The 19,908-nt window shown below is 38.0% G+C and overlaps 1 protein-coding gene across 1 annotated transcript in view; it reads right to left on the bottom strand.

Annotated features, from left to right (window-relative positions):
- The window catches only part of QRFPR (pyroglutamylated RFamide peptide receptor), a 51,833-nt gene that overhangs the window by 15,633 nt on the left and 16,292 nt on the right, over positions 1–19,908 (bottom strand). The gene's annotated exons all lie outside the window — the stretch shown is intronic.

Here is a 19,908-nt window from a genome sequence, read left to right as displayed (position 1 = left end):
TGAGTCCAAACCTCTAGACTGCCAAGAAATTCCCTATTTCTCGCATTTTGATTGTTTACCATCCACCTTCATTTCGTAATAGAAGTACAATTTCCTCCGGTGCATGAACTCTCTTCTACGTGGGAAGGCTATCGAAGGGGCCCTACGAGAGAAGACAAGGCAAACGCAGGATGCATTCTCTCAAAGAATCTATCGGCTCCAAACATGCCACATTTATCTCAGTTCTGTTAACTTGCTGAGAGAGTGCAGTGAAGATGGAAGGGAGATTTGAGGTGGTGGGCCCTGTGCTCACCAGACCATGAGCATGAACAGAATACTGTTTAATTATGGCTGCTCACCTCTGTGCACCCTGCCTGCTGCAGGTCCTTCCTACAAATTCACTGATCCCATGAGCCTCCAACATCTTTCTGGTATATCCCCTTCTCTTAAGCTACTTTGCTATCAACTGTAGAACAAGTAAACTTATTTGGCTACTTCTCTTTCATCACTTTTTCTCTGGAAGATAGAGTTCCTAAAATGTAGAATACTCTGGTCAGCATTCCTTCTGGGTGTATTGTTAAGGCTTAGATAGCAGTCCAAATCCTACTATTACAGTTTGCTTCCATTGTTGTTCCATTTCTACTACATCAAATTCTTGCCCAAGAATTTACAATAATTCTCCTTTGCCTATTGGATTAGGAACAAATTTTTGATTAAATATTTATTTCCTTCTTTATTGATTGCTTTCTTTCCTGGTGGATCCCACCTGCAATGCGGGAGACCTGGGTTCAATCTCTGAGTTGGGAAGACCCTCTGGAGGAGGGCAGGGCAACTTATTCCAGTATTCTTGTCTGGAGAATCCCCATGGACAGAGGAGCCTGCTGGGCTACAGTCCACAGGGCCGCAAGAGTTGGACACGACTGAGCAACTAAGCAGAGAAAGCCTTCTTTTTACCACCTTCTTATACAACTTAATTTTCCAGAAAATGAACTCTTTGCTCTAGATATGAATGATATCCACTCTTCTACTTATCCACACCTGTCCTCACCTCCTACCATATGCAATGTAGGTCTCAATGATTCAAATTGAAACAAGATCTCATTATTTCTAAAAATGATACTTGGAAATTGAAAACAACTTGGCCAGTATTTGTTTTCATGCTTGGGTAATAGTGACTTTAAAAAGGATCCAAGTGGAAAGGACAGAGTGAAAAACAACCAGAGGTTTCATACTTAGAAAAGATTAAAAACATTCCTTTATCAATTTAGAAAATGGTAGAATGAGCTATGACTGCATGAAATGATGATAACTATGATGATGTCTATGAATAATTTGTTCCAAGGTTGGTAATAAACAAAATGAATAGACATTTGCAGCTTTAAAGAAAAGATTACTTTATACAACCACTATTTGAAACAATAGTCTAACAAACTACAAAACAATCTGGCATTTAATTTCCTGTACACAAAAATTAAGCTATATTCAAACGATTGAGGCATCCTGTCTCATTATGGCTGTTAAGTTTCTAGTTTTTTTCTACAGCATTTCTTAAGCAGCTAGCTGCTAATAAACAAATTTACCAAATCCTGAATCCTAACTGCATTTCCCTCAACCACATCCAATGGTTGGGAACAATCTAAATACAGTCAGAGTCAGAATTGCTATACAACCTGTGGCTGAGAACCACAATGGAGCAGAACTGTGGAATTCCTTGGCAGGAAGGCCCTCCCAGCAAGGATCCAGGCTGAGGGTTTCCATCAGTGTTCCACAGAGCTCTGTGCTCCTACACGCAGGCTCTAGGGCCTGCCAAGGAAGGCAGGGGCTTCTGAGCTCCATTCCTGCTGCAGCTGGATCGGCTCCAACTGTGTCCAGTTAAACTTAACGTGGTTCCAGCACGTAAGTCACCGGCGGTTTCAAAAAAGAAGTTAGAGAACTCCAAAGTGGACTGGGAGATTCTGCCAATTTAAACCATAACAGACTACATTTTAAAACAGATATGTGACAAATCTCTCCTAGAATTTCAGCCCTCCTGATAATTACAGCTGACGCTTGAACAACACGGGGGTTAGGGCACTGCTCAGGGCACAGCTGATTATCAGAGGGTAACTTCACAGCCAGCCTTCCACATCCAAGGATTCAATCAACCTTGGATTATGCAGTACTGCTGTGTTCATTATTTGAAACTTTTGCATTTAAGTGGACCCTTGAAGTTCAAATCTGTGTTGTTCAAGGGTCAACTGTATCCCTAATTAGTGTAAGACCTTTACAAAGCGATCTAGTAATTATCCTCTGATTTACGAACTTTCCGATAATGCTGCATCTGTGCAGCAGAAAAGAGGGAGGAACTGAGCCCAGGGAAAGGAAAGCCTGGGTCCCAGCAAAGGGGAAGGCTCAGAGGAGGCAGAAGGCACCTTGATCCTGCAGAGCAGAAGGGCAAGGAGAAAAATCTTACAGTTCCCAGGTGCCAAAAAGAGAGAGTCTCTATTAAGAGATGGTGGGAGGAGACTGACAGCAAGGGAGATAAGCCACTTTTTTTTTTTTCAGAATTTTTGATATACTTAGGGAAGGAGACAGAAGGTCCCCCGCTGGCTCTGAGAGGAAGCATGTCCTTCTGGGATGCTATAACAACAGCTCATGGATGGGGTGACTTATAAAGGCAGAAATTTACTTCTCACAGCTGTTGAGGTTGGAAGCCTGAGGTCAAAGTGAACCTCATGGCTCAGGGAGGCCCTTCAGGGTTGCAGACCTCTCACAGTGTCCTCACCTGGCAGAAAGGGCCAGAGAGCTTCATGGGATCTCTCTTACAAGAGCACAAATCCCATTCATGAGGGCTCTGCTCTCCTGACCTATTATTTTTTCTTTCTATTAATTGAAAATGTCATGTAGAGTCACATGCAGTTCTAAGAAGTAATACAGATGGACCACTTGTATACTGTGCCCAGTTTTCCCCGCTGGTAACATTTTGTAAAACTACACAAATATCACAACCAAGACATCGACATTAATATAACCCACTGATCTCATTCAGATTTTGCTTGTACTCATTTGTGTTCTATGGGTTTTTTAATAGGTTCATGTATCCGCCACCACAGTTAAGATACTCCCGCTGCCCTTTTATAATCACACCCACGTCCCTCCTGCCTCTGCCCCTCCTTGTCCCTAACCACTGGCAACCATTAGTCTGCTTTCCATTTCTAGAATTTTTCATTTCAAAAATATTATGTAAATATAGTAATATAGTAAATAACATTTTGGGATTGGCTTTTTTCTTTTAGCACAAACCCCTGAACACACATCCAAGTTGTTGCATCTATCAATAAGTTGTTCCTTTGTATGCTAATACTCCACAGAATGTATGTTCCACAGTTTGCTTAATTCATCCATTGAAGACCATCTGGGGCATTCCAGTTTTTTTTTTTTCTCCAGTTTTTGACTATTACAAAAAAACAGTTATGAATATTCATGCAAAAGTTTTGGTATGAACAAAATTTTTCATTTTTCTCGGATAAATACTCAAGAGTTTAATTCTCTGACTACATGGTAATTGCATATTTAATTTTATAATAAATTGCAAAATTATTTTCCAGAATGGCTGTGTCATTTGACATTCCTGCTGGCAATGTATAAGTGATTCAGTTTCTCCATATCATTGTCATTCAATGTTGCCACTATTTTTTATTTTAGCCATTCTGATTTATGTGTATTGATATTGTGGTTTCAATTTTCAATTCCCTGATTTCTATAATGCTGAACATCTTTTCATGTATTCATTTGCCATCTATATATCCTCTCTGATGAAGTTTTTCTTCCTGTGTTTTGCCCATTTTCTGATTACACTGTCTTTTCACTGCTGAATTTTGAGAGTTCTTTATATATTCTAGATACAAGTATTTTGTAAGATATACATTTTGTACATATTTTTTCTCCATCTGTAGCTTGTGCTTTCATCTTCCCACATGGACTTTAAAAGATCAAGTATTTAGTTTTGATGAGGTTCAAATTATCAGTTTTTCCTTTTATGCACTGAGCTTTTGGTGTCAGTTAAGAATCCTAAGAATTCTGTGCTTAGCTGTGTTCATTTTCTATGGTTCTCCCCAAAGTTTCATAGCCTTACATTTACTTTTAGGTCTATAATATATTCTGAGTAAATTTTTGTATAGGGTCAGATTTAAGATGAGTGTTTTTGTTTCACTTGTTTATTTTTGACTACAAATGTCAACTGCTCCAGCACTGTTTGTGAAATAGGCATCCTTCCTCCATTGAGTCACACCATTGTTAAAAATCACTGAGCATATTTGTGAAGGTCTATTTCTAAGTTCTCCATTCTGTTCCACTCATGTGTGCTTATCCCTCTGTCAATACCACACTGTTTTGATTACTTTATCTACATAAGAAATTTTGACAACAGGCAGAGGAAGTCCTCCCACTTCATTCTTCTTTGTCAAGATTATTTTAGCTCTTCTAGTCTCTGTGCCTATTATAAATTTTTGAACAAACTCATTGATGTTTTAAAAAACCCTTGCTAAGATTTTGATAGGAATTACTTTAAAACTATTGATCACTTTTGGGAAAACTGACATCATTAATATGTTGAGTATTCTAAACCATTAACACAGTATGTCTCACCATTTATGTACTCTTTGATTTTCTTCATCTGCATTTTGTCATTTTGAAGCACATGGAATGGAAAACTGTATTGTGTTTACTGTATACCTAAGTATTTCATTTTCTTGGAGTAGTTGGAAGTAGTATGGTATTTTTCATTTCATTTCCTGCATGTTACTTGTTAATATAGAAATACTATCAAGTTTTGTGTGTTGATCTTGTATACTTTGACAATGATGAATTCACTTAATTCTCAGAGATTTTGGTAGATTCCCTGAGATGTTCTATGCCGAAAATAATGTCATCTGTAAATATATATTTCCTTTCCAATCTTAAAAAATGTCTTTCATTTTTTCTTTTTTTTTGCCTCCCTGCAGTGACTTGAACTTCAAGCACTATATTACATAAGAGTGGTGAGTATGGACATCCTTTCTCTGTTCCAAGTCTAAGGAAAAAAATAAGTCTCTCATCATTACATGTGATGTTAGCCGTAAGTTTTCATAGCTATAATTATAAAGCAGATAGTCTCTCTATTACTAACTTGCTGAGAACTTTTATCTAAATGGATGTTAGATTTTGTCAAATGTTTTTGGTGTGTCATTTGCTATGCTTCTATGACTTTTCTTTAGCTTGTTGATCTGGTGGGTTACACTGATTTTTCAATGCTGAGTCACACTTTCAGACCTGGGATAAATTCCACTCATCATGTGTATAATCCCTATTATACACTGTTGGATTCTGTCTGCTGATATACTGAGCATTTTTATGTCTAAGTTCGTGAGAGACGTTGGTTTGCAGTTTTCTTTTCATTGTACTGTCTTTGTCTAGTTTATTTACCAGGGGAAAAAATGCCTCAGAAAATGGTTTAGGAAGTGCTCTTTTCTATTTTCAGGAAGAGGTTGTGTAAAAGTAGTAATTCTTCTTTGTATATTTGGCAGAATTCTCCAGTGAAACCATCTGGGTTGGGAGATTTTTTCGGGGGTAGGGGCAGCTTTGTGGGTGCAAACTAAGTGTGTCTCTTCCTTTTAAGAATATCTTTTTAGTCAAAGAATTATGAGCAAATGTTTCAAAATCAAAAGGGCTACAGTAAAAAGAATGGGTCTCTCCCACCCCCACTCACTTGCTGTCTTACTTCCAACAATTGTGTTGCATTTTTCTGTCAGGCACCTTTACATCTCTAATCAAACTGCTTTTGGTTCTTGATTTACTGATTTTACATGGTCTGTATTGTCTTTCTTCTAGGAAAGATGGGCTTTTAGTTCACTTTAATCACCTCCTACATCTGCTTCTCCTTTTAGTTTTCTTATAGTTATAACACTTTCTTCAATAATTTCTTTCAAAAGATTTTGAGAAGTGTGCTTCCTAAATTCAAGTATGTGTTTCCCCCTATCTTTGACTCATAAAGTAATATACTTAACATGCTATTCCTTGGTCTCTCAGCTCCCAACAGTTTATCTTGTCCCTCACTTTGTAAGATGATAATACTTCACCTCCTCGCACCACCTTCTTCCTCCTTTTCTTCCTCTCTTCTTCCCTATGCCTTTACATGTACTTTATCAAGACTAATAGCTTTTCATTCTGTTTCATAGCCATGTTAAGTCTTCTGCACTTGGCCTACATTTTAATTATGAAAGATTAAAACTATAAACAGCATTTTAATTAGTATGACTATGACTATTTAGATATTTTAAGTACAAAGCCAGTATGTATGCTCTAAATACATTTCTCTTTCTCTGATTTTATAGTCATGATCCTTGTGAATTTACTTACTGCTCTAAAGTATGCCATAATTTAATGTGTTTTTGATCAGGGCTATGCTCTTTTGTATTTTCATTTATTTCATTTTTCCTAGAGTTTTAGATTGCATTTCTTTTTTTCCCTAGTTTGAAGAAGAAACATGCACCTTATTCAGCACGGTATAGCAGTTTAGAGTATGAGCTCTGGAATTAGGGGCTTCCCTTGTGGCTCAGCTGGTGAAGACTCTGCCTGCAATGTGGGAGAAGAAGTAAAGTCACTCAGTCATGTTCAACTCTGCAACACCATGGACTGTAGCCCACCAGGCGCCTCCATCCATGGAACTTTCCAGGCAAGAGTACTGCAGTGGGTTGCCATTTCCTTCTGGGTTCAATCCCTGGGTTGGGAAGATCCCCTGGAGAAGAGAAAGGCTACCCCCTCCTGTATTCTGGCCTGGAAAATTCCATGGACTATATAGTTCATGGGGTCGCAAAGAGTCGGACATGACTCTTTCACTTTTCACTCTTTCACTTTCACTTCACCTTCTGGAATTAGACTGCCTGAGTTTGAATATTGAGTTAATCAGTAGTTAACTGTGTGTCTGTCACTTCCCTGGTGGCTCAGACAGTAAAGAATCTGCCTACAATGTGGAAGACCCAGGTTCAATCCCTGAGTTGAGAAGATTCCCCTAAAGAAGGAAATGGCAACCCACTCCAGTATTCTTGCCTGGAAAATCCCATGGACAGAGGAGCCTGGTGGGCTATAGTCCATAGGGTCGCAAAGAGTCGGACATGACTGAAGGACTTCACTTTCATTCACTTTCACTTTAATTGTGTGTCCAACTCTTTGAGACCCCATGGACTGTAGCCCATCAGGCTCCTCTGCTCATGGAATTCTCCAGGCAAGAATACTGTAGAGGGTTGCCATTCCCTTCTTCATGGGATCTTTCCAACCCAGGGATTGAACCCAGGCTCCTGCACTGCAGGCAGATTCTTTACCATTTGAGCCACCAGGGAAGCCCCAAAGACATGACCTTTCTTCATTGTATCTTAGATTTTCTTATCTATAAAATGCAAATGATGAAACACTACTCGTTTCAGAGGACTCTTAGAGGATTAAATGAAATCATATACACAGTGTGTTTAAAATAATCTCTAGCGCCAGTGGAAAAGCATTCATGAGTGTTAGCTACATTGATTGTCATCATCATCATTTTTACTATTACACCTCAACTTTTCACATAATATATTCACTACCTGGAATAAATTCTAGTATTTTTTTTTCTTTTTCTTTTTATAAAAATGTTATTGGCACACAATTGATATACAATGTTATATTAGTTTCAGGTGTATAGCAAAGTGTATCAGTTATAAAATACATATATTCACTCTTTTTAAGATTCTTTTCCATATAGGATATTAGAATATTGAGCTATATAGTAGGTCCTTATTCGTTACCTATTTTTCTAACATTTTTTCTTTTAAAACTTTCCCCTAGAACAATACTGATTTCCAATTTTGATGACTGCAGCTATTTATTTAAGATTGCTCCATAGCCACAATTTTGAAATTCATTAGAATATATACCCTCTCCACTGTTCCTTTTATTTCATGGCTACTTAATTCTTGCATATCATCTTCATTTTGCATGAATCTTTTTCACATAACTTCTTCAAAATAATGAGTTTAAAGTAAGTTCTTGCTTATCAGAAAGTGGCTATAATTTGACTTAAATTCAATATCATCTTCCTTTGGAATCTTGAACATCTTGCTTTATTGATCTCTAGCATCTACATTTGGTGTTAACATATTGATACCGTCAGACTGATGTTTCCTCCCTTATGAGCGCCCTGGTTAGTATCTGGAAGCTTTTATTGATCTCTTTGTGTTTGGACTCTGAAGCACTATGGGGACATATGTTGAGGCTTTTGGCCCATTTATTCTTCTGCTCTCTGTGTGCTTTCTGAACTTGGAGATTTCTGACTCCATTATCTCTGTGTTTTATCTCTGTTTTGTTCATTTTTTTGGGGGGGATGAAACTCATTAATCAGATTTTGGAATTCCTGGGTGTATCTCCCTTGTTGAATGTCTTTTGTTTATACATATTTTTTACCTTATAAATTCTCTTTGTCCTTTTGGTTCCACATTATAAAAATTTTCTTGTCTTTATCTTCCAAGTAAATTCAGTAATCATATTTTCACTTTTAAGAGCTTTTCTTATTCTCAAATTGTTTCTTTTCAGAAATGCTTGCTCTTGAATTATGAAGTCAATATCTTCTTAAATCAAGACACCTCCCACTTATCATCAGTAACTCACTCATGAAGATGAGACATTCCATGTGAAAATGTGCTCTCAGAGCCTACTCCCTATTATTTGGAATTCCAAATTAAACTTCCAACAGAATTCCTTAAGTGTAACTAAAACATAGAGACTGTTTGAAGCATAAAACTAAAACATAAGTCATCATTTAGCATGCAAAGTGCTTAAAATATTGTTTCCAACCACAAAAGCAATTAGAATGTCTTTATCAAATGGTTTCTGTACATGTATGTATGTATGTACATTTCTGTATGCAGCATTTTCATGGTACATCATGAATATTTTTTTCCAACAAGTCATAGCAACCAGCACACAGAAATTAATGAATATGTGAGAAAAATTCAGGTATCATTTGCAACAAAAACAGGACAATCACCTTGGATGACCTGTTACCCATGAAGAAAGGAACAGAGTGGAAATTTGAAGAAACTTGAGAAGCGAGGAGGGCTGCAGTGTAATCATTGTCATTGGTTGTGGAGAGTGATATAATGGGTAAGTTGGGGTACAAAGGTGCAATTTCAAGCAAACTATAAAATTCAGAAGCTGTCAGCTGTTTTTTTTTTTTTTTTAATATCACCTCTGTGCTCAGGTAGACTGCTGAATGAATCCTCAGGGGAGATAGTTGATATTTTAGGATGAAAAATTTCAGAATAAAGCTTTACTTACTCTCCTCTAGTCTTATTTCATGGTGCTATAAGAAATATCTGGCAGTAATATCTCCACCAAGTTCAAAGATAGTGATTATCATTGTATTTGCAGAATCCACAAATAATTTTTAGCAAGCAGTATCTAGTGGTTTAATTGAATACCTTCTGGTTACAACTGTGATTAAATTTTTCAGACTAATATTCTGAACAACTTCAGTGCTTGTTAATTTCTCTTCATGCAATTAAAGAATTCAATATCTTTTCCAGTGATGTCTTTGCAAAGCAAGTCTCCTTTTCAAGACTAATGATTACAAAGAATGGCTCTGTCGCAAAGAATGTGTGATGTCCTTAGTTGCTCAGTCGTGTCTGACTCTTTGCGACCCCATGGACTGTAGCTTGCCAGGCTTCTCTGTCCATGGGGATTCTCTAGACAAGAATAATAGAGTGGGTTGCCATGCCCTCCTTCAGGGAATCTTCCCAACTCAGGGATTGAACCCAGGTCTTCTGCATTGCAGGCAGATCCTTTACCATCTGAGCCACCAGCGAAGCCCAAGAGTAATGGGATGGGTAGCCTATCTCTTCTCCAGGGGAACTTACCGATCCAGGAGTCGAACTGGGGTCTTTTGTATTGCAGGCAGATTCTCTACCAGCTGAGCTACCTAGGAAGTCATGAGAATGTGTGAAATGGAGTGGTTTCTTTTATTAGTGTCAGTAACATTCTGTACACACATCCCTTTGTGGACACTAGGCATGCTGTTCAAAATATCCATGATTTTGATGTTCTACCAAAGTGCATTTGGAATAGAGCTTGAGAATTTTTATTTTATAGATAAATCATTTTGTTTAAAATCTTTTATTAAGTTTTGGGACATAAATTTTTTTCTTGTGTAAAATCAGCTAAAAAAAAAAAGGTGTTGTATTTATTGTAGAAGTTTGAGACTTAAAAACCAATAGGAATTCCACTAGGAAAATATCAAATGAGGAGACATTCTTCAGAATATGTAGGTATAAACATACTACTTAGAATTTTTCTAATCTATAAATCACCCATTTATTCTAGTTACATTTATCCGTTTGTCTTATTCCCTTTTATTCTGCAAACATTCTTCAACTGCCTAACGATCCTTGGTTGCCTTTACACATTTAAGAATAGAGCAACATGAAAGACTTCAGGCTTCTCTGTGTGCATGAGCTGGAGTTGTCCTCAGAAAGACTTTGATTTAGGATGAATGGGCTTCCTCTAGGGGTCATACAAATTGCAAGACTCTGAGGCTTTTCCCTTGTGGAGCCAAGTTGGTACTAGTTCTGTAGTCCTGCTCACAGTGCTTCCTTCAATTATTCTAAAAGAAGAACCTTCTGCATGTATATCTGTGCTAGAAAAAACAAGTAGACTGAAGTAAAATTATATTTCTTCTGGTATTTTTATTTGCATTACTCTAATAGGTACAAATCTATTTTTAAAAAGTAACTGAATTGACTTTTTACTTTCCAATAATGGCAATAGTCAGATTTTCAAACAATAGAATAAAATAAGCCCAGGTTAAACATCAGGGTAATAAAACAGAAAGCAGAAACAATGTGGCTTCATTATGCTAAAATGTTAAAATAACTTACTATCAAACAATGAAGCAGGGATTTTTCTTTCTTTCCTTTCCTTTTTATCTTTTTTTGTATACAAGGAAAGAAATAGAGAAACCCAGGTTAGGCATTAGGGAAAAAATTCTTGTATGTAAAGGCTATCATGCAAAAAAGGTGCATTATAAAGTGTTCTTCCCAGAAAAGCTTAATAAAAATATTAAACATTCATGTAATTTATATACTCAGTTGCTCACCAAACATAAAACAATGCCAAATTAGTCTAAAGTAATGCAAAAAATAGCTGTATGAGTAAATAATTTATGTGTCAATATAATGTAAATTATTAAACCATCTTTCAATGAATGATTTAAATGAAAACTAACTGAAATCAAGCAATAAACAAGTGATATATACATTTAGACACACACACACACATACACTCAAACACTGGAGTTTTTATTTTGCTAAAAATATATTCAGGAGAAAACTAAAGTGTAACACACTAAAATTCTCATTATAATTACCTCTGGATTTTAAATACATAAATTTTATTTTCTTTATATTTCTGCATGTCTATTTGTTTGTTCTGTATGTTAATCAGGATGTTTTGGACTGCAAATAAAAGAAAATTCATCTCAACTGGCTGAACAATAAGGGAGATGTACTACTTCACATGAAAGCGAGTCCAGAGGTAGAGCAATAATGGGCAGTAAATTCTACAGCTGAATGATTTCACCATGGACTGGCGTTCTCTCCTTTGCATTACTTCATCCTCCTCAGCATGGCTCTGCTTTTGTTCTTAGCGTGGTACCTTTGTGCAAATAAGCAGACTACACTATCTCTAAGCACTGCAACTCAGACAATATTCAAAAGCCAAGACAGGAAAGGAAAATATATACTTTTCTCAAACCCTTTATGAAAGTGAGGAAAATCTTAGACCACCCCCCACCCCCCCGTGGCCAAAATCGGTTGTATGCCCATTTTATAACTCATCATGGACAAGGGGAATGAAATTTAAAATATTGACCTAAATTAATGAAATCCAATCCTAGAGCTGAGAAGGATCCTAAACATCCCTGAAGAACATGTCCATCCAATACCTAATATACCAGGTTTCTGCTTGGAAGGAATAACACCCAGTAATACCTAAATAAACAGAATTATTCTATATGCAAAGGGTGATATTATTATTTCTCTACTGCTGGTACAACAAATTACCACAATCTTAGTGGTTTAAAAGAACACACATTTATACCTTACAGTTCTGGAAGTCAGGAGTTTAAATGGGTCTGCAGGGCTGCATTCCTTCTGAAGGCTCTAGAAAAGAATTTGTTTTCTCGCCTTTTCCAGTTTCTAGAGATTGCCTACATTCCTCAGTTCAAAGTCCTGCATCATTCTGACCTGTGACACAGTTGCCACATCTCCTTATCTTGCTTCTGACACTCCTGTCTATACATATACTTGTGATTAAGAAAGTCCAGTCAGATAATACAGGATCATCTCCCCAGCTCCGGATCCTAAACTTGGTCACATCAGCAAAATCCCTTTTGCCAAGTAAAGTAACATAATCACAGTTCATAAGGGTTAGGATATAGACATCTTTGAAGGACCACTATTCTGTTTTATCACATAGAATTAACACAACTTAATATTGCACAGTGACTTATCATAAAAATGCCAATTATCTCCAAAACGACACATAAATACAATACCAATCAAAATTCTAGGGGAATGAACATTTTCGGGGGGCTTCCCAGGTGGCACTAGTGGTAAAGAATCTGCGCAGAAGACATAAGAGATGCAGGTTCAATCCCTGGGTCAGGAAGATCCTTTGGAGGAGGGCACAGCAACCTACTCCAGTATTCTTGCCTGGAGAATCCTACTGACAGAGGAGCCTGCTGAGCTATGATCCACAGGGTTGCAAAGAGTTGGACACAACTGAAGCAACTTAGCATACACTTATTTTTAAATGCTTATGGAGAAGTAAAGGTTCCTACACAGCTAAATCAACTCTGAAAGAGAAGGTCAAAGAAATGAGGGGCTTTCCAAATACAATATTTAGATATCCTAAAAAGTCTTTTCAATAAACACTATAGCACTGGTGTGGGCTTAGACACTAAACAATGTTTCAAAATAGAAAGAAAAGAAAATGGGAAGTGGATTTATAGTTTTTCTTTTTTTCCCCCAGTTTCATTGAGATAAAATTGACATATAACCTTGCATTAGTTTAAGGTGTAAAACATGACTTGAAACAAGTATATATTACAGAATAATTCCACAATCAATATAGTTAACATCTATCACCTCACAAGGACCTACTGTATAGCACAGGGAACTCTATTCAATACTCTGTGATACTTTGTTTTATGTGTCAGCTTGAATGGACCATGGGGTGCCGAGATGTCTGGTTAAACGTTACTTCTGGGTGTGTCTGGGTGTGTTAAACATTACTTGAGGGTGTTTCCAGAGGTGATTAGTATTTGAATTGATGAACTGAGTAAAGCAGATGGCCCTTTCCAGTGTGGTTGGGCATCATCTGTCTCTTGAGGGCCTAAATAGACAAAAGGCTGGAGGAAGGTTGAAGTTTTTCTCTGCCTGACTGTTTGAGCTGAGAAACTGCTCTTCTGTCCTCTAGACCACTGGTTCTCAGGCCTCCAGATTCAGACTGAAATCTGCAACGTTGGTTCTGGGGCTCTCCGGCTATTGAACCACCAGCACCACATGCTTTCTTGGTCTCTGACTTACAGACAACAGACTGTGGGACTTCTCAGCCTCCATAATCATGTGCATGTCGATTCTTCACGATAGATCATACACACATACACACATACTGTGGGTTCTGTTTCCCAGCAGAACCCTGACTAACATGCTTGTCTTTCAACTCTTTCCCTGCACGGCCCTCTCTGACTGCTGCGCTTCTGCAACATCATGGAAGTCTATCTCTGCCCGCCTCTACTCTTCTTTCCTTCACCCCTGTTTGTGCCTTGTGGGATTCCCAGGTGAGGCGAGTGGTAAAGAACATGCCTGCCAGTGCAGGAGATACATGTTTGATCCCTGGGTCAGGATGATCCCGTGGAGAAGGGCATGGCAACCCACTCCAGTAATCTTGCCTGGTAACTTTCATGGACAGAGGAGCCTGGCAGGCTACAGTTCATGGGGTCACAAAGAGATGGACACAACTAAGCAACTGAGCACCCACAAACACACACACACATATGCACACACCATATTTTTCTTTTTCTAGGAACAGCTCTGATTTTACTGCAGTAATAACAATAGTCAGAGAGCTATGTGGCCTGAGGCAAAAAACCATGTAAGATAGCCATTTTTCCATGCAGCCACCACTTGAGTCTTTTGGCATAATCTCACCTCAACAAATCTCATCTCAATCTCATCTCATCTCTTTGCCTTTGTCACGGTCTATTCCACACTCAAAATTAAAAGATGATTACTCTTTAGAAGAAAAGCTATGACAAACCTAGACAGTGTACTAAAAGGCAGAGACATCACTTTGCCAACAAAGGTCCGTATAGTCTAAGCTGTTTTTCCCAGTAGTCACGTATGGACGTGAGCTGGACCATAAAGAAGACTGAGCACCGAAGAGTTGACACTTCTGAACTGTACTGTTGGAGAAGATTCTTGAGAGTCTTTATCTCCTTGGACTGCAAGGAGATAAAACCAGTCAATCCTAAAGGAAATCAGTCCTGAATATTCATTGGAATGTCTGGTGATGAAGTTGAAGCTCCAATACTTTGGCCACGTGATTCGAAGAACTGACTCATTGGAAAAGACCCTGATGCTGGGAAAGATTGAAGGCGGGAGGAGAAGGGGACAACAGAGGATGAGATGGTTGGGTGACATCACCGACTTGATGGACATGAGTTTGAGCAAGCTCCAGGAGACAGTGAAGGACAGGGAAGCCTGGTGTGCTGCAGTCCATGGGGTCGCCGAGAGTTGGGTACGACCAAGCAACTGAACAACAACAATTCCACACTCGCACGTTCCAAGATGAATACAAACTTCTACTTTATTAGCAACCCAAATAAATTTTTTAAAAATTAACTGTGTTTCATAGAAATTGAATCATCAATTCCTCCAGTTTAATGATCCAGTCCTGAGAGGTGGCTGACACAGAGTATTGCCACGTGTAGTAATGGAACATAACCATGACGCTGCTGAGTTCTGATGGGTTTGGTTTGCTTGTGGGCAACTGTAGTTGCTCTAACTTGATCTCCTTTACAGTAGCGGTTTTGATCATGACCTACAATAGGAAATATCTTTACATTACTCACACACACATGAAATTTAATTTCTTACTACGTGTGTGTATACATATGATTATACGTATACATACACACACAACCAAAATTTAACTATGTAAATACTCTTTGAAATTCTCTATTCTATTTCAACTCTTTTCAAAAATTGCTAATCCTGATGCACAAATGACTAATTAACAGGTTGCAACTTCTAGTTTGAAATTCACTGCTCCAGAATAGTAATGTCTCTGCTTCAGAATAAAGTTCAAACTCCTTCGTATAGCACTAAAAGGCTCTTCATGATTCTCTTTTCCTCTCTAGCTTCATCTCTCACCACTTTCTCTTTGGATGCTAACCTTTAGGAATACAGAGCTACTCACATTTTCCAGGAAAACTGCTCTTTCCTTAAAATCTTACACAACATAAATTGTGTACTGTTCACCCTTGTATTTGAGTTCAGTATAATGATTAGCATAAACTAGGGATTCAAAAAATATTAGGTGAATCAGTAAGTAAATGAATAAATGAACCAAGGAAAAATTATATAAAAATCTATTCAAAGAATGTACTTTGACAATAACATTCCGCAGATTTCACTCTGCAAATGTAGGTTTAGGCTACAGAAAGGTGAAAAAGCACTCAATAACCTAGAGATTTACTAAGGAAAGTTATAATTTCTGGAAACTAGAGTGAACAGTTTCATAAAAGCTTATTTACTTTGAGGAAATGTTCTCCCATTTAATTTGGTTCAGCTGGATTTTGGCCATCAACAAATCAGACAGATAAATAAAGTTGATTGTGTATTAAATTCCACACCTCCTTGGCATAATGATGACTTGGAAAAACGAGCTGTAATAGCATATGTCCTGGTTACTGTAGTAACTGCTTCTGTGGTATAATAGACAATCAAAGAGAAATATTTAGCCTGTCTATTTGCTAACAAAAAATGCTTAGTTAAAATGCCTATTACCATCAGTGAAAATAATCTGTCCCAAAGTGGAACACAGGAACGGTGCATTAGAGATCAATGGTGTATTAGAGATCAATAATGTATTTGAGACCTATGGGTCTCAAACTTCCTTGTGAATTTGGATCACATGGACAATTTTGTTAAAATGCACATTCTGATTCACTAGGTCTGGAACAGAATCTGAGACTGCATTTCTAACAAGGTTCCAGGTGATACGATGCTACAGGTCTATTGCCCAGACTCTAAATAGCAAGTTCAGATCAGTTCAGTCACTCAGTCATGTCCGACTCTTTGTGACCCCATGGACTGCAGCACACCAGGCCTCCCTGTCCATCACCAACTCCTGGAGTTTACCCCCAAACTCATGTCCACTGAGTCGGTGATGCCATCCAACCATCTCATCCTCTGTCATCCCCTTCTCCTGCCCTCAATCTTTCCCAGCACCAGGGTCTTTTCAAATGAGTCAGGTCTTCACATCAGGTGGCCAAAGTATTGGAGCTTCAGCTTCACCATCAGTCCTTCCAATGAATATTCAGGACTGATTTCCTTTAGGATGGACTGGCTGGATCTCCTTGAAGTCCAAGAGACTCCCAAGAGTCTTCTCCAACACCACAGTTCAAACGCATCAATTTTTCGGCGCTCAGCTTTCATCACAGTCCAACTCTCACATCCATACATGACCACTGGAAAAACCATAGCCTTGACTAGACGGATCTTTGTTGGCAAAGTAATGTCTCTGCTTTTTAGTATGCTGTCAAGGTTGGTCATAACTTTTCCTCCAAGGAGTAACAGCCTTTTAATTTCATGGCTGCAGTCACCATCTGCAGTGATTTTGGAGCCCCCCAAAATAAAGTCTGTCACTGTTTCCACTGTTTCCCTATCTATGAAGTTATGGGACCAGATGCCATGATCTTAGTTTTCTGAAGGTTGAGCTTTAAGCCCAACAAGCAAGAAAAGCATTATTTAAGCCCAAATAGCAAGAAAAGCACACAATTTTTATTTTATTATTTTTTGCAGACATCTACATTTAATGTCTACATTTTAAAAGTGGAAAGTTTGAGAAACAAAATTACAACTACAAAAGCCTCACATTGGCATTACTGACCTGAAATACTAGCATTTCTAATATAATAGTTTTTGTAAGACTACAGGATCATCATGTATGAAGCACTCATGAAAAGTACACAGTTTATTGAAGACGTTCTCTTTTGATCCTAGGCAGCATTACTTCCCATTTCAAATATTTGTGTTACCAAGGTAACTGGGCCACAAGCGGGTCCTATGACCACTTGACTTAATGACTTGTGCTGGAGGAACTGTTTCAGCCAAACATCAGCCCTTCCTCCCTCCACAGAATTTCAAATTAAAAGAAACCAGTACTATTCTTCCCAGAATAAGATATCTTCCAGTTACCAGTGATGTAGTCATTTTTCATTTACATCAGGAACTTCAGTTGTCATCAATTCTCTATATTGCTACCACCTAGAACTGAAACATCTTAAAAAGATTATAAAAGTCACATGGAACCCAAACAGCTCACTATACTATTTTGGCTCATATTCCTCTAACTTAACTTTTATTTATTTATTTATTTCTGTTAGGTTTCCTTCAAGTTTTTCATGGAAGATAACCAAATCCCAGTCTCATAGAGTCAGCTTCTCATGTGTCAGTAACACTATAAATTAAGAGTTTTTGACAATAATAGAAAAAAATGGGTGTAGTTTTCCCCCAGTTCCTTTCCTTGATTAAGGCTTTTTTGTTTTGTTTTTGCTATATACCTTTTTCCAAGGAGAGAAAAAAATGGGGAATATATATACAGATGTTTTAACTAAAGAGAAAGTCTTTCTCTGGAACGTTTGCTACAATAAAGACTATTTAAAGTGAAGTCTGTCAAGGATAAAAAGCAAATCCAATTTAGATAACTCACCAAGGTTTATACTTATCTGACATGAAATTCCCATCATAATTATTGAAATAACTCTGTAAATTATCACAGAGAAGAGTTCTTCCAAAGACTTGTGAATTTCATAGATAAATTTAAAGGAAACAAATTAGTCAATTAACCTCTCTGAAGTCCACACAAGCCTGGTGTATTTTGCAGCCTCCAGGAATTTTCCAAGGAAGGAGCCCACACTACATCCCGCTTCATGTGTCAATCTTGCCACAGCACAGCCCTGCCCTTCTCTCCAAGTCTGCAGAAGGAGAGGCTCTGCGTGGGTCTCACGACCCTGCCCCTTTCCCCACAGCCCTTTGCTGACTGGATATTGGGCCCAAAGTCAAAGTCAAGGCCAAAGTCAAAGCATACTGTGCCCAAAATCAAAGCTTCTTTTTGGGCTAAGACCTAGTAAATTAAATGAAGATACAGTATCAAATGAAGCCAGAGGATACACAGAAAAGACATAAGCAACAGTGGAGACCACAGGATTTTGAGAAAATAGAAAACCTAAAGATGAATAAATAGAATAGGATGAGTTTTCCTAGCTTTGTTCTCTCTTCAACACTTCACTCCTTAACTAAGGAAAATATTTGCTAGATATTTCCCTCTAGGGGCCATTTTATTAACCAGATTGTGTGGGATAAGTGGGGCGGGGGTAGATATTAAGATGGGGTATTTGCATGAATAAGGCTGAGATTTAAAGGAGAGAGAGAGGAAATGGGAGAAGGAAAGGGACAGAGGAAAGGGAACAGGTGGAGAGAGAGAAGAAAAGAAAAAACAAACAGGAACAGGAGAACAGTGAAGGAAGACAAAAAGGGAAAAGACTGGGCAGTCTGGAGAAAGGAAAGGACCTAAAGAGCAAGAATGTCCACGATATAAGTGGAACACACTCAAGATAACTGGAACATAATCAAGGGAGCGTCTCTTGGGGAACAATGGGAAGTGTAGCACAAAGGAGTTGAGGAGTCTAGACATCCAGGATTACCAAGGGGGAGGCCAAGAGTCAGTGGGAGGACTTTGCATTAATACAAGACGGCAACGTTGTGTCTGCAGTACAGATGGCCTGAAAAAGATACCTGAGACTTGCAAGTTGAGAAGAGTCTTGTGGGACATGACAAATTGTGACAGAAAACACCTGAGTGAAAGAGAAGAAAGGGGTTTTAAGAAATAACCTTACGAAAAGTTAGTTAAAACCTTAAAATTTTTTTGAAGTATGCAAGTAAAATTTTAAGTTATTTTACAGGAGTGTTGGGTTACTGGACTAAGTTTCTTAGAATTTGATGCTGTACCTAGCCTGGGCTACCTAGAACACTGAGATTTATTCAGGATACCAAGAGTAAAGCAGAAGGCAGAAGATACGAGACAGTAGAAAGACTTAATAAACCAAAAGATTAAACACTGTGATAGTAAAAAGCAATCAGATTTAAACAGCAGGTCTTTCAATTGCTAAAGGGAAGCAAAGTCACATTTGTGACTAAGCTCTGGAGATTCATGACTTCTCATGGTGTGTTCCACACAGCTGCTTCCTTGGGACCCACTTCAGTTTCCATGAGATCTGTCACCATCCTTAAATTCAACATGAAGCCCTTTTTCTTTATTGCTGCAAAACAGCCTCACCATAACTCCAATTATTTGAGGTAAACTGAATCTTTGCTCATTGCAACCAAAAAAGCAAAAGTCAATGAAATCTCATTCTTCTGCACATCACAAAAATAAATACAACTTATTCCTTAAAAGCCTCAAACATCAGTGCAATGATAGATAGATGATATACACTAATTCATTAAAAATATTTACTGATAACCTCTTACATGATATTAAGAACTTTCTATTGCTGGGCAACAAATTAAGTGCTGGATAAACAAGACAGATGAAATCTTT

The sequence above is a fragment of the Muntiacus reevesi genome, chromosome 16, assembly GCF_963930625.1.
Source record: "Muntiacus reevesi chromosome 16, mMunRee1.1, whole genome shotgun sequence".
In the NCBI taxonomy this organism is placed as follows: domain Eukaryota; kingdom Metazoa; phylum Chordata; class Mammalia; order Artiodactyla; family Cervidae; genus Muntiacus; species Muntiacus reevesi.
This window is presented reverse-complemented; position numbering and strand designations above follow the sequence as displayed.